We start from the raw sequence: 15,385 nt of genomic DNA on the forward strand, positions 1-15,385 counted from the left end.
AAAGATTGTTTGCATTTTTATGCCTCTAAGACTAGGTCCCGTGGGAATCCTTCCCAAACACTCTACGTTGACCTCCTGTACTTCCAGTATATAACCCTCAAAAGAGGTCATTTGATCCTCCACCACAAATACATGAATCAACACCTTATGCTTTTTTGGGACTTTTGTTTTAATTTCTCTCCCCTAAAAGATTTGTAGAAAGCTTTGCTTTTGACAATACAGTTCAAGTCATGGTTCAAGTCTAATCAACTTCAGGATCAGACAGTTTACTTTTAGGTGTCAGAGGACTAGATGAGTTCTGTATTGGAGGAGACTACAAATTACACCAAACCTAGCATCTCTGAAGACTTCATTTGACCACAAAAGACTCTCAAGACACATTTACTTTGCTTATGGGACTACATGAGGGTCACAGCAAAAAATGATTTGCCTAGAGAACTGCAAGTTCTTTCCTATGCACATGGAGCAAGTTGAGATCAGTAACAAGTAAATAACTTCTGGTTTCTCTTGGTATTGGAAGATTCCTTCAGGCTGTCTGGCAAACATCAAGAGATATATCAAATATCATATTAGTGTGTTATAGTAGGACTGGAGAGATCAGAGGAGCATTTTGATAAAGCTTAACAACTCTCGAGTTAAATCATCATGCAGTTAGCTATAGATGTTAGCTTAGCCCCAGCCATTTAACTAGCTCAATACTATCTAAAAGGCATCTCATCTTATCTAGTAGTCTAGAGAGATGGATGCCTCAGAGAAGGATGACAGGATGGGGTGTAATTTCTTCTGAAGGCATTGGTATAGCCTGCTTCTAGCTACAAGAGGAGGCCCAGGAGCTCACTTAGAATTTATTTCTACTTGGCTGAAATTATTTCAGTCCCACTTTAACTATAGGAGGGCAGGCTATGAAAGCCCTGTGTATCTTTCAGAAAGTGCTTGTGGATCCAAAAATGCATGCATAGAAATTCTTAACCAGTATCCAACAAAGCCTAAGTAATTTCAGACTTATCTGAGGTTTCAAAGTAAGCCATATGTCTTGTTTGCACTCACACTAGTAATTAAGCCGAGTTCTTCAGTAAGAACCTGTAATGGCACAGGCAGTTGGTGGAAAAGTCAATGAATGTCACTTGCAGTCTTCAGTCATCACACTTTCCAGATGTGTATTCCAAGATGCTATCTCCTATAGTTATAGATCAGGACACAGAGTTCGCAAAGCCAATAGAAGCATAACTAACATACAGGTACTAGAGGCCTTTGTGTTTTTATGTAGTCCACTGGCTTCCTGTGAGATTTGTCTGGACATGTACCTCATACTACCTAGTTAATTGTCAAAGAATGTAAGTGCCCCCAGAATAATTTGATGAAATTATTCTTCCACTAAAATGAGACGGACGTGCTGACCAAGGTCAGAGTACTCCTTGTTCATCTACACCACAAGACAAGTATCTTAATCCCTGATGTATATAGAAGAATGATAGGCAGGTAAATTAACAAAAGCTTTTCAAAAATATTTAGAAAACGCTCCAGGATGATGAAATATGAGTTGCTGGGGAGGACTGGAGACAAATGTCCATGTTGGTCCTTTCTGCTGCTTTCCTGCTCCGAGAGCTGTGGGGCACATACCTCTGCCTCACAGCAAGGAGGAACTAGAGGCTCAAGGAGGACTCAGGAAGCAGCTCCAGCTTTTCATATGTTTCAGTGTTCTGTTGATCTAGTGGAAACAGATGGCTATTCTGGGCTGCTCACTGGGAAATGAAAGGATGTCAGAGCAACACCTCCAGCTCCTTGGTGAAAACTGGGATGTCTCATGCTCCCGTATGATGTGGTTTGGACTTTACCAGAAATGTTGCAGATCCTGGACTCAAAGAACAGAGAACTTTAGATGTTAGGGCAAGAAAACATGAGTCTTGCTGATTTGCAATTTTGCTCCATCCTGGGTGTTATCCTGAGAAACTGAAATTCCTCGGTCCTGCAGGGCTTGTGGTGAGGTGAATGGCAAAGCCTCAATCACTTCAAGAGAAACAAAATTGGGCTTTTATTCAGGTAGGTGTTATTTTTTTCCCTTCCCAGAAATGCTGTGGAGCCATATCCTCTATTGTAATCAGTGTTTTTTATACTTGTCAATCACAATTTCCCTGCACTGGCTCTGGTAGACAAACCAGCACGCTCACACAGATCCACAGAGTCCTAAAAAAAATTAAAAAAAAAAAAGCGTACTTTCTCTGAAATCCCTTTGGCCAGACTCCTTTTATTTAATAGGAAAGTTGTGATACAGTGCAACAATACATCATGCATGCCAGAACAAGAAGAATGCCACTTTTGTGTAGGTAGGGAAATAGTTGTGATGTACAAAAGAGATACTGTTTTTTTCCATCACTTTGGCCAAACTTTACACTTAGCTTCTCATGTCGGGAGAGGGTGTGACAGCAGATAGGATGTAGCCTTTGAAACTCCATCTCCGCAGAGAAAAGACAGATGGAATCCAGCTGGCGGATATCACACACGTTTTCTGTTCTTCCTGATAGCACAGATCTGATAAACACGGAAGAATAACAGGGCTTTATAGAATGCAGATGAACAGAGGAGCCTATCTGTATGTAAAAAAGAAGGGCCTCAGTTGGCTGAATACTTATTTCTGCTAAATGAAAGTTAACTCCCACGATCTCATAAAGCGAGATTCTACCTGCTCAAGGCACAGATTTGATTATATACTATACAAATGTATTGACCTCCCATGGCTGTTGTTACTCTGATCTCATTTAACATTGTGTCATGTCACACTCATATTACCAGCAAGGAGAAGGAATGGGGGCGGAGGATGTGCGCGGTGAGCTCACCTGCTTGTGTGAGTCTTTGCCTCTGAGAGCATGATTCGTAGCCTGTGATCATCCAAAGTCTGTGCTCTGGTTTTTAAAATAAAATCTTAGAAACCTGGGAATAATGTACTAAGATAAGTGTTGTCTAGTAATGGGAACCAGGAAATGGTAACTGCACATACCTGAGACAGAGAATGACTCATTCCACGACCTCCTTTGGCTTTACCATGTCCTCCTGTAACCTCACCTTTCCTGCTTCAGGCAGAGTTGCAAGGCTTTGTTATCTAGAGGATTTTGTGATGTGATTTTGTTCTCCCCAGCAAAACTACAGCAATTAATAAGAGGCCTAATTAAGAATCTGTTGTCACATGGGCTATTACTGTTGATTTCTTTGGTGCAGATAGTGGGTCAGATTATTTTTGAAAATATATTTTCAAATATATTTTTGATTAACATGGTGAATTCTGATCTACTTTCACCAAGTGAAAGCAGTGTTGCCAGAACAGAGTGAACTTGTGATAGAAGGAAGCATCTTCTTTGTGCAAATTTCCTCCATATCTGAAAGAGCTGACACTGACATGAGTTTCACAAACAGGTAAATATTCAGTGTATATGTATAATAAATTCACCCCCATGATGGCACTCAAATATCTTTCTATTTTGCCTTGTATAAGTTACAGCGAAGCATTCCCCTCCCTCCCTGCTGTTCCCATATGATGAACAAATTGGTGCCACCCAAAGAAGTCCCAATGGAAGAAGTTTCTGTCAGCATCAGCAGAAGTTTAAATTACACCTTAGATGGCAACTCTATGCTTAGCCCTCTGCTTGCATTGAAATCTATTTATAATTTGTGAGGTCATGGCCATAAGCTTTCCTCCTCACAGGGAGCAGTGAAATCAAGTTTCAAAAAATGTTTGCAGTCCTGAAAGATGCTCTGAAGTGCACGAGATCAGAGTTTGCTACAGAAATGTGGATTATTGGATTATTGTCTCCAGTAATGCCTACTTCTTCCGCAGTAGAGCACATAGCTATCTTCTCTTAATCCTAAATTTTTACCTTTGGCCTTCATACTGAAATTCTGGGTTTGTACAACTGTAGCTCCAGTGTCTGTAGAGAAGACTTTGTATGTCCAGTGTGAAGCATGGAAGTTGTCTTATCTTACTGAAGTCAAAGTTCTGCTTGAAGTATAAGACATATCTTGCTGAATCTAAGCCAAAAGTCCCCAGTGCCTTTGCCTCCTCTTGCACACTAGAAATGCCTCCTTATTTCCAGTTCTGGTTTTTCCGTGTAGGACAGCAGCACCTACTGTATTTTCCATTTGATATCTGAAAAACGCTAATCAAGAGAGATCTACTTCCCCCCTGAAGAAAAAATAGGTTTCTGCAGATGAGAGTTTTCATCTATCTGATAGCATGATAACCACAGAAACAGAAATGGGATTAGAAATACATTTTTAGTGGAATTTTTTTCTAGTATCCTTTCAATTTTCTTTTGTATTTCTTCCATCAGTATAATGACCTTCCTGACATTATTTTCCTATTTTCAGCCAATAAAATTCATGTTGGTTACAACACTTCTAGTGAATACAATAAACGAAGGGCTTTGGGAACACTCTAGGGCTGTGGATAGTTTCATTGTTTTCACATTAATGTTTCAAGGTACTCTGTTTATCTTCCCTTTTGACTCTCACTTTTTCCCAAATTTGATTTGAAATTTCTGAGAAAGAAAAGAGAAAAAAAAAGGACTGAATCAGTAATGTCTCTTAATGTATAGAAGGATTTCTCAGCAATGTATGTTCTGCAGAGGGTCTTCTGTTTTGGTGTTTGAAATAGATGTTGTATATCACTTGGAATACGTGAATTCTAAATATCCTTTCTATATAAGTACACAATATAGAAAAAGAAAAGCCTGACCTAAGCCTGTAAGAAGTAAACTTGGTATTTAAGAACAATTACTGAATGGTGAGTGTAGTAGAAATGCTGAGTCGCATCTTGAAACAGTGATTGAGCACCTGGTGGGAAGTCAGGGCCAACCCAGGGGAGCTCAGCTGCATGCAGTGTGCCTGAGTGGCTGGAATGGGTGGATCCAGGATCCAGCCCTTCCCAGACCTCATTTAAAGGTTGGCAGTGGAGGCAAGAGGATTTTACTGGTAATCTCTTCTTACTTGAGGTCTTCCAAGTGCATGCAGTTTTTTCCTTTGTTTCTGTGTATGTGGCTATTGCATTTGAGCATATCCTCACTTGTTGCAGCCTAGGACTGTCCTACTCAGCTATCGTTGCTGTGCTTTCCATCACGTTACAGCACTACAGTGACAACTTTTGTAACTGTCATGTACTGTGCAGAAGCTCCTGTGTAGTGAAGTACTGGCCTATCTGTTCCTATATCTGATTTGGAATGTTTACTAGTTCACGTTTCATGAAGTACCAAGTTAAAACATTGAAGTTTTCAAACTAAAATCACAAGAGTAATACCATAGTGCTGCAGCCAAAGGTTGTGCTGTTTCCTCAATGAAACACTGTTGTCACTCACTTCTTGCACTCACAGCTGTAACATAGGGTAGATGTCTTCTAAGAAACTTGCCCAGCAGTCTGAATCTTGATCCAGACTCATAATTGCCACACATGCATCCCTTGCCACAACCTGCAAACAGTAAAGAGATCAGAAAGTGCAGCAAGATGAAAATAAAACGCATTAACATTCTGAATAGCCTAAAAGAGATCTTATCTTGTTCTTATACAGCACATAAAACTCACCCTTCACGTCACCTTGAACCTTGATGATTGTTAACACTGAGAATAACAGGCTCTACCACAAGCAATTGAGAAGCAAAATCAAGGAGATGAGTGAACACAAGGAAAACTCATCTCCCAAGCATTTTGTCTTGTTCCTTCACAGAATCATAAAACAGCTTAGGCTGAAAGGAACCTTAAAGATGATTGAGCTCCAGCCCTCATCATCAAGTTCCAACCCACTCTCTAAACTGTGTCCTTCTGTTGCTGGCACGAAGCTGCTACAAAATCCTTTATTTTTGAGAGGATGATATTGGGTTGACTTATGTACTCAGTAGCTGGAATCAATCCACTGGGGGAAATGAGTTAGCTGGTGGAGGCTGAAAGCAGTTGAGTTCATGGGGTGAGATCCTGGCTAGAAATATATTGCTATAAAGACTAATGATAACTGATGTTTCTGCTAAATATGGTGGAGAAAATATAAGCCTGATGAAAGTAGAGCTGCACAGATAAGTGTAAAGTAAAAGCATTAGCATCCTTTGTGGCTACACTGTTCTCCCTGCGGTTGATGATTCTCTATCTGCAGAAGGCTGGTGTTCAGGGCTTTCCATGCAGTTTGGTGGAGCAGAGTAAGAAAAAGGAGAGATGATGACTACTCAGTGCAAGCAGTCAGCCTCTGCAGGAAATGCTGCTGAAGCTGGTTACATGAAAGATAAAATGTCAACGTCAAGGTTGGGGCCTATAATCTACTCCAGCAGGACTTTACCAGAGTTTCCTGTCTGCTAATGTTTTTCTCTGAAGGTTTGATGACATCTTGCCTTTTTAAAAAAAAAAACAAACGTGTCAATCAGTTTTGACTAATCTCTCACCATTGTGCTCTGCATTCACACCTTCTATGCATTAGTGGTCTATTAGTCCACACAGACTGGTGGCCTCTGGATGACAAGGAAAGCAGAAGATCCTGAAAGCTATAGATCAGAATCCATTTCTGAACAGAGCAAAAGATCTTAAACTCCATGGACACAAACCACAGACTATCACCTCAACCTAAGTAACATTCCTGTTGGAAAATGTGTTCCTTTAATGCTCTAGACGCTTACACACATGCTCTATAAAAAAAGATATGACTTATGATTCAGTTTCTACATTTTTTCACCTTCACAGGTCTTCCTGTGCATTTTCCCAACTGTGCGTTTCACATCATTCCAGTGCCACCAATCTGGTCACCACCACACCCACAAGAAAATGCCTAGCCATGTAATGCTCAAGGTTTGTTGTCAAATCTGGGCTTCAGTAAATAGTAAAAGGATGAGAATTGTGGTCCTGAGACTTTCTTCTTATCCAACATAGTTCATAGCATATTCTAAGCCACAGAATGGGAAGTCTCACTACAACACCGGCTTTGAACACTGGGATTGGAGTCCCACAAAATCAGTGTCCTGTAGTATGTATTCTGCTGGGATTCCCACTTAATGTCAGGTAGCAATACCAAACTGAAGCAAATTTCAAATGATATCACTCTAAATCAACATGATCTGCCCACAGCAGAGGGTTGGGACTAAAGTAATCTTTAAAGTTTTCGAAGCAAAGCCACTCTGTGACTCTCTAATTCTAAACATGAGTGAGGACACTGTTTGGCATCAGAGCTGTCAGTCCTGTTGCTTTGACACCACACCTGTAAGAGGAGCGAAGAATATTGCTTGCTTGTGTCCTCCATTCAACTCCTCTCTGTTTTCTTTAAAGGTTTCCAATTATTGTATTGTGAAAGGAGAGGGGAAACACTGTAGTCAGACACAAGGTGAAAGAAAAACATGCCCGGGATTCAGCAGCAAGTAACTTGTCAACCCGACCACTTCTTCCAGACACATGAAAAAAGGAGAGGAAGAAAACATGGATAGTGAGGGTCCTTTAATCTATCAGAAAAGAAACATCACAGGAACCAAATTGAATCCAGACCCATTCATATGAAAAATAAGTTAGCAGCTAAGATGATTAACCACTGGAACAAAGTACAGAAGGAAGTTGTAAAATTATTCCCTATGTCCTGGTGTCAAATCCAGACTGTATACTATCCTGTAATGTATGCTTTGATCAAAGAAATTCTTGGACTTGACACTGAAGAGGTCAGACCAGATAAGGTGATCATTCCTCTGACCTCAAAACTCCACAAATATGTACATTCAGAGAGAAAGACCAGACTGTGGTTGCGGTCTGGCACAGGGACACCAGAAATTTCGGTTCAAGGCCTGGCTCTGTTACAGATTTCCAGAATAACCACAAGCAAGTTGTGTAGTTTATCTGTGCCTCTGTTTCCCATCTGTAAAGTCTGGAGGATAATCCCCTTTCTGTTTGGTTCGTTAGCTATTTGAGGTATGGAAAGCAACTTATTAGGTGTGGGTGCAGACCTTGTCTAATGTCTGTAAAGAAAAGTTTGCAAGATCATTGCAAAGCACATATATCCATAAGGAAACCCTGAAGATAGAGAAGGAAAGCATATTGGTAGGGAGGCAAGGAAATGCTTAGCTTTCATCAGTAGCCTCCAGAGTGCAATTAAAAGACAACACAAAAGAGTGTGGGGACGGTCACTCAGCCAAAGAATTATGATTTCATCTCAGGATGCTTCTGGATACAAATAGCATCCAAGGCTGCCTCGTGAGGGAGTCTCTTACTTCCTCCAGTGGCATTTGCAACATTGCACTCATTTATATTCTCAACAACAATAATCAAATGACCAGTGTCTGTCCCTATCCACGCACAATGAAGACTTGTGCTTTCTTTGCTTAGCTAAAAAACTTTGTGAGCTTCTGCCAAGAAGTGAAAGATCATCTTGAATGGCTGGAACAAATTCAAGCCATGTTCCAGAGAGCTGGAAAGCTCACAGCCTTGTCCACTGCCCAGCTGCTCCTCCCTTCCTTACATCTTCACTGTGGGATCTGTTGGTCTGTACCCTGCTGCTGAATAGCTGAATGCTCCACCTGGTAGCTGGACACACTTCTGGATTTGCTCTTTGCCTCTTGCCAGGGCTGAAATGTGAGTAGACTTTCACGACACATAGGAAGTGGCTTTTAGGAAATACGCTGAGCAGGAGCTGGGCTCCTACCCAGTTTGGGACAAAAGCACTGCATCCCAGCTGGAACCGCATGGCAACATCTCAATGATTCCTTATGTGATCTTCTGTTAGTTATGTCCGCTCCAGAGAGAATGGGAGCTTATGCTTCCATCTGCTGCTAAGATTGCAAGTATGAACAAAATGCTCTTTGCTCCAGAGGTCTCTGGTTCAATTCCTGATGGCAGCCACATGGACTTGTATATATAACAACACATATATAAAAATATATATGTCATAACATATGTAACCACAGCACTTAACAAGGGAAAGTTACAAATGAAAAAAATAGCCACCGACACAGGTTTTCCAGGGCTACTCTAAGGAAAATATAGGGGCCATTCTTCCCAGATCCTCAGAACTCCTAACAAACTTCACCAAACTACAAGGAGGACCAGCGTTAGAATAAGATACACAAAGTGTTGGAGAAGGAAAAGACAGCTGTTGGGATGAATGGGGAACCATATCAGAAATACAGTAAGACACAGCCCCAAAGAGCTAAGAGATGCATTCATGTTATCCTGCCAATCCCCCCTTGGCACAATGTCTCTGTATGTGATCCTCTTAGTCTATCACTGGTTCTCTGTGATATGCGTCTATCTGGTTTCTCATGGCCGCAATAAACCCTTCTACTGTGTTAATCTCATTTAACAGTTCCACTGAGTTGAAAAGAACCGGAGTAAAATTGCTGTGCAATTTCTGCTGGCATTATTATGGCTGTGTCACTTGTCAGCTTTCGTAAACAAGATAAATATAGTTAAACTTAAGGCATCAGATATGAAAAAATTTGGCATGTTTTAGCAGCCTATCAGAAATACTTTTTGACAGGTACCACATAAAAAAGGAAACAAGAGCATGCCAGAGAGGATAATAAATGCAAGATTTTCTTTTGCAAAATGTTTTTGCTCAAGGAAGCTGCAGGAACTTGATGTTCTCTACCCAAGCTTTTTAGCACCATTATCTAATTCTGCTGTCACACACAGCAGCCTGTACCTGGACTGACTCCCCAGAAGCAGTGAATTCCAGTATCAGCCTCTGTATCTCACAGAGCCTCTCATCTCCAAGTGCATCAGAGGCAAGGCTGTTGGAATCCAGCTACCTGGAGGCTGGAGGATGAAAGGCAGCACAGCAGGAGGCATGCAAAGCTGGGAGGGAGGGGGGATGGTTCCTGATAGGGCACAGGGAAAGCCCCTATGCGTAACTGACTCCTAACTTGTTTGCACTGCAAGAGGACATCCCATGTGAAGGGCCCGTGTGATCATCGCCCACTATTCCCCACACAAGTTGTTGCATTGTGCCTGCAGCTACACTGTGCTCCAAAGAAGACAAGAATCTCCCTTCTAACACCTGCATGAAAAGACCAAACCCAGCAACTCTCCCCACACCCAGGAAGTACCCATGCTCCCTTATCACCCCCCGGAGCAAGTCCCTGGAGAGCTGAGATGGGAGAAGTTGAGATTGCAGCCACATATCTGTGCTGGCCATGGAGGATGAATGGGCATGCCGCAGACAAAAGGCATAGAGAATTGGATGCCTTTTATTATATGGGACAGGTTTTGGGGTAAACAGTGGTCTCTTCTTGCTGTGGTGTCTTGCTCTCCAAGGAAACATTCAAGGTCAGGCTGGATGGGGCTTTGAGAGCATCCTCAGCTGTAGGTGGCCCTGTTCTTTGCTGGGGAATAGTATTAGGTGGCTTTTAAAAGTCCCTTCCAACTCAGACAATTCTATGATTCTCAGAAAGCGTGGAGGTCAGATGAATATCAAAAGAACATAAGTTATGTGCACAGAGACCAGAGCCCATGGCTTCAGGGAGAGTAGGTGCTTCTGAACTTGAGGTCAAGCTGGAAGGAGACTCAGAGTTCATGGGAGAGTCTGCATTAGCTTATAGCCGGAGAGGAAAAAAACTGGTCTAAACATAACCAGATTACAAAAGCCACTGCCAGAGGTCAAGCCACTGAAGCTCAGAAGATAAAGAGGCTGGTTTCTGCCATTGTCTGAATGCTACGCAGCCAATCAAGAACTCCAGTAACCATTTGCAGTTCTCTCTCGTGCAACTGCAGATATAATGGGATGGGTTTTTAGCATTAAGAGTGTCAGGGAAATTTATGATGTCAACCTATATTTTTTCAGTACCTAATGAAATACTGGACATCAAAGACTTGCCAGAGATTCTTGTAGGGAGTGGTACTGAGGTTTGAGGGTGACAGATTGGGCAGACAGATCAGGATTGCATGATCAGATAAAGAGCTCTGTGCTCTTTGTGTTATGATATTTTGCTTTTGAGGAAATAAAATTCCCATCTCTCCTCACTCTTGGAAAGGGAATGTTTTAGAATCTCTTCACCTATTGCAATGAAGGGGCTAATGAAAAAATATTTTCCTGTATTAGATTGCGGTAACTGATAAAATTGTCCTCAAAAAATGCAATTTCTCTCAATGAAAGAAAGGTTCCCACAAGAGCTGTGTGTAAATACAGTTTGACACTGAATTTAAGCCTTATTCTAGACCCCCACTGAAGGAAGGCCGCCTTCAGTTGATCCACATATAAATATGTATCTGCAAGATAGGAAGATGTAGGCAGTCAAGGGTGATGCCAGTTCCAGACTTCCTTCTGGGCTGTAGACTAGGAAGCTCATGTACCTTAAGCACTGCAGGTCTTACCATATTGGTTTCAGTCAAACTTTGGGAGTGGAAACATCTTCAGTCATAGATGAGTCTGGACACATACAATTCTGGCACCCCAAGTCTTCTAATGCCCAGGAGCAATTATGGAAAGTAAATGAAAGAGAAGCCTCTAGATGAAATGATCTCACTGCTATTCTTACAGCTTTGGCTGTAGCAGAATCCCTACTGATTCTCTTACCAGATCTTCTGGCTGGGGTTTTAATGGGGGATAGACATGCAGAGATAGTATTTTCCTACTGATTACTTAAAATTCTCTTACACTAATTTCACGAAATAGTCTTGAAAAAAATATGTTACTAACCTAGAGCAGGAAGATAGCTATAACTTGTTGTATACCAGCCAGCTGCTATCAATCAGAACATTAATTTTTAAGTTTATGTACTTTCTTAACAGCTTTCTTTCAGTTAGTTATGAATTTCTGTTGATAGTAGATAATATCTTTCTCCATAGAAAATTTAATCTGGAAATGCTGGTGATTAAATGGCCACAATTTGTCTATGATTATATAGAGAGTTCTAGATCTTTAAGGACTTGAAAATTAAACTAACTGTGTGTCTTAGAAGGATAAGAAAAGTCCATCTCATTCATCCACTTAGTGATGTACCAAACACCTTGTCATTAAAGGAACAAGGGAAGAACTGGTTACAAGTCTCCTAAGAGAACTTTACTAACATTCTTATTCACCACCTCAGCTCTTAGCAGTGATCTTATTAACATGCCCGCTACTGCTGTTCAGAGTTGTCCTCAGGCCATTGAACTGGAGCCATGAAGAGCAAACTGGATGTAAACCAGTTCTGCTTTCCTCAGCCCCTGACTTCCTGTGTGGATTACAGCCAGGCTGGATCTAAGCTGGCTCTGGTGGGATACTTTCAACCATAACAAACCAATTGTAAAGAAAAGAAAGAGCCACAGTGTGAGCTGGGAGATATTATACATCAAGAATACATGACGAAATACAAATAGAGCCTGGTGGATGCAGAAATACCTTTGCTGCCATTTCACTTGAGCCCCCAGCTATAAGCTGTGTCTCCTTTTGTTTCTTGTCTAATGGTGTAGGAGCCTGGTAACCATTTTGTGGTTATCAGAAGAGCTTCTGAGCTGCATAGGATCCAGCTCCTTCTGGTTTTTACCACCTGCAGCAAGTGGACGTGAACCCACAACATCCTTAACTGCATTCCAATCCAACCAAAACACAGGCGCTAATCATACGGTTACAAAGTCCTTCAGCTGCCTCAGATGGAAAGATTTATGTCCTCAAAGACTTGGCGAGCCCATTATTGCTCATTGTGTTTGCCTACAAGTTGCAAATGTTCTTTCCATTAAATTTTTAATGCAGCTGTGACTTGCCTCACTAAGCCCCAGGAAAACTGTAAAGGCACTGACTGTTACTATGAACTTATAATCTCTTGGCAAAAGCAGTGTGTGCAAGCACTGCGTGACAGTTCACACCACCCTACTCTGACTTCTATGTAAGAACCACATTTTTCTTTAAAGCAAGTGCATAGTTTTAATTTGCTTCAGTTGGAGGCCCGAGCCAGAGAAAAGAGTAAAATCGTCCAGTGAAGGCATAAGAGTTCAGTGAACATGTTTGAATCATGCATCATGGGTCTAGACATGGTTTACTGCTACTTATAAAATTCATTGCTCTTCTTATCTAGGGTTTCTCTTTTGCTCATTTTTTCTGAGTACTCATCATCTCACTATCAGTAGTCTTGAGGGGAAGTTTAATATTTCTTTTCCTTAGATTTTAACCCAAATCAGATTATATTTTTATGATACTGAATCTGTTAACTGAAGATACTTTTTTCATTCTGATTGTTTCTATTTAGGTAACATACCTCAAATTGTCTCTTCTCTTTAGCTTTCAGACCTCCTGTACGGGCATATCCAATGTGCCAAGCCTGATGCCAAACATCAGCAAACCACACGCATGGAGGCTGCCATCCAACCACAGGGAAAATTGTCAAATATTGTCAGGAGGTTGTCTGTCTACCACCATCAGCACAGTGTGTAGAAGCCTGCACAAACCACCAGAGTTTGCCTCTTGCAGAAGATCCTGCATTCCTCTGAATCATGACTGTTTTCCCAAAGGCATCAGAAATGCTGAACACTGCCTAAGAAAAGGTGAAAACAGAGAGATGATATTGCCTCTAACTTTCAACCAGCAATTGGAAATAAAATCGGATGAGGTTTGCAGCTGGTAATCTGGGGACCATGGAGAAAAATCAGTGTGACCAATAAAAATGAAAACACTGTTCCTTTGTTTATCAAACAAATTAATAAGGGTTTTATGTATCAAAGACTATGTACTATGAAATAAACTCCAATGTTAAGTGAATTTATATAGCTTGCCTATGTTTTCATAGAGGCACACCCTTCATTCTTTATTACCTTTTACAAATGATTAGCTTAGCAGAAAAAAATCCATTTAAATTATTTTCAGATATAGACTTTTTTTTACGCCCCAAAAATGAGCTTTCTCCCTGACAACTGTGTACTTTCTAAGAGGAAAAAAATCACTTTAGTGTTAAAAATCAACCTATTGGAAGTTTGGTTATAGTTAATGCTAGTATTTTCAAACCTGTGTAGCTAAAACTAGACCTATAGAAGGAAAAATGAAAGAAAACCTAATTTGAAGATACAACAATTTATCTCAAATTTATGTATGCATTAAGAAGAGCCTATTGTGAGTACAAGGCATATTTCTTCTCTTCTCTAAAGGTGATATTTCAAAGTACTGAGCACCACCAGTGTTCATCCCAGTTAAATAAACTGAAACTGTAGGTATTCAAGACCTGTGAAACTAATTCACTTCTGCATAACTACTTAACTTTGAAAATTGTTACAGATGAAAGGGGTGAGATATTTAGCAGAGAGAAAAAAAATCCTGGGAGTAAAAATATCCCAAGGCTTTGCAATAGCTTGGCAAAGGTATTTGCCATATGTGGTAGTATAGCAGAAATGCTGAGTCACAGCTTGAACCAGTGACTGAGCACCTGGTGGGAAGGCAGGGCCAACCCAGGGGAGCTCAGATGCATGCAAAGCACCTGAGTGACTGGAAGGGAAGAAGCCAGGATCCATCTCCACCCCTTCCCAGACCTCATTTAAGGGTTGGCAGTGGAGGCAAGGATATCTTACCGGAGATCCCTCTCTACCTGAGGCCTTCCAAAGGTGAGAAATTTATTTTCTTTGTTTCTATGCTCACAGGTGTTGCATTTGAGTAAGCCTTTACTTGCTGTAGCCTGAGTACTTATATGTTGTCCCTAAAATCAGATAGTGGATTTACTATGACAATAAGTTGATAACAAGTATGACTGTAAGGGTAGCAACAGAAAGGTGGGAAAAAACAAAGCAGTTGCACTGTGAGAAGATCACAGAATCGTAGGGGTTGGAAGGGACCTCCAGAGATCGTCGAGTCCAACCCCCCTGCCAAAGCAGGTTCCCTACACCAGGTCGCACAAGTAGGCTTAAGGAACATGGATATACGGCCCTGAACAACATGATTTAATGGTATGGTGGTAATGGTTTGATGGTTGGAGTAGATGATCGTTGGAGTAGTGGTCTTTTCAATTCAATCTTGGAAAGTTTTATTCCTCGATTTACTCCACCTTACAGCCTCACACAAAATCCAATCAGCAAGACTAAGGGAGAGTAATTTCCAGATTAATTATGTGTTTGCTAGTCAGTGTGCTGATCTGTCATAATACAAAAGCATGGGCTGCTGTATGGTCTGTGCATTAGAGAAGAAGTATGAAGAGGCTGTGGTCAACAGCTCTTTCAGATAACTGTTGCATACAGCACTGAAGTATGTTATGTGAAGGGCTGGAGCAAGGTGCTTTTGCTTTTAAGGATACTCGGAGGGTGGTGACACACTAGAACAGGTTGTACAGAGGTTGTGGATGCCCCATCCCTGAAGGCATTCAAGGCCATGCTGGATGTGGCTCTCGGCAGCCTGGTCTGGTGGTTGGCGACCCTGCCCATGGCAGGGCATTTGAAACCAGATGATCTTCAAGGTCCTTTTCAACCTAGGCTATTCTATGATACACTTTTTTT

At 41.2% G+C, this 15,385-nt stretch overlaps 1 long non-coding RNA gene across 1 annotated transcript in view; it reads left to right on the forward strand.

Annotated features, from left to right (window-relative positions):
• LOC104910906 overlaps nucleotides 1-14,338 on the forward strand; it is a 33,111-nt gene extending 18,773 nt beyond the window's left edge. The window contains exon 3 of the long non-coding RNA XR_793502.2: nucleotides 13,194-14,338. This is a non-coding gene — a long non-coding RNA (uncharacterized LOC104910906). The remainder of the gene's footprint in view (nucleotides 1-13,193) is intronic.
• Nucleotides 14,339-15,385: the final 1,047 nt, after the last annotated feature.

The sequence above is a fragment of the Meleagris gallopavo genome, chromosome 4, assembly GCF_000146605.3.
Source record: "Meleagris gallopavo isolate NT-WF06-2002-E0010 breed Aviagen turkey brand Nicholas breeding stock chromosome 4, Turkey_5.1, whole genome shotgun sequence".
NCBI lineage: Eukaryota > Metazoa > Chordata > Aves > Galliformes > Phasianidae > Meleagris > Meleagris gallopavo.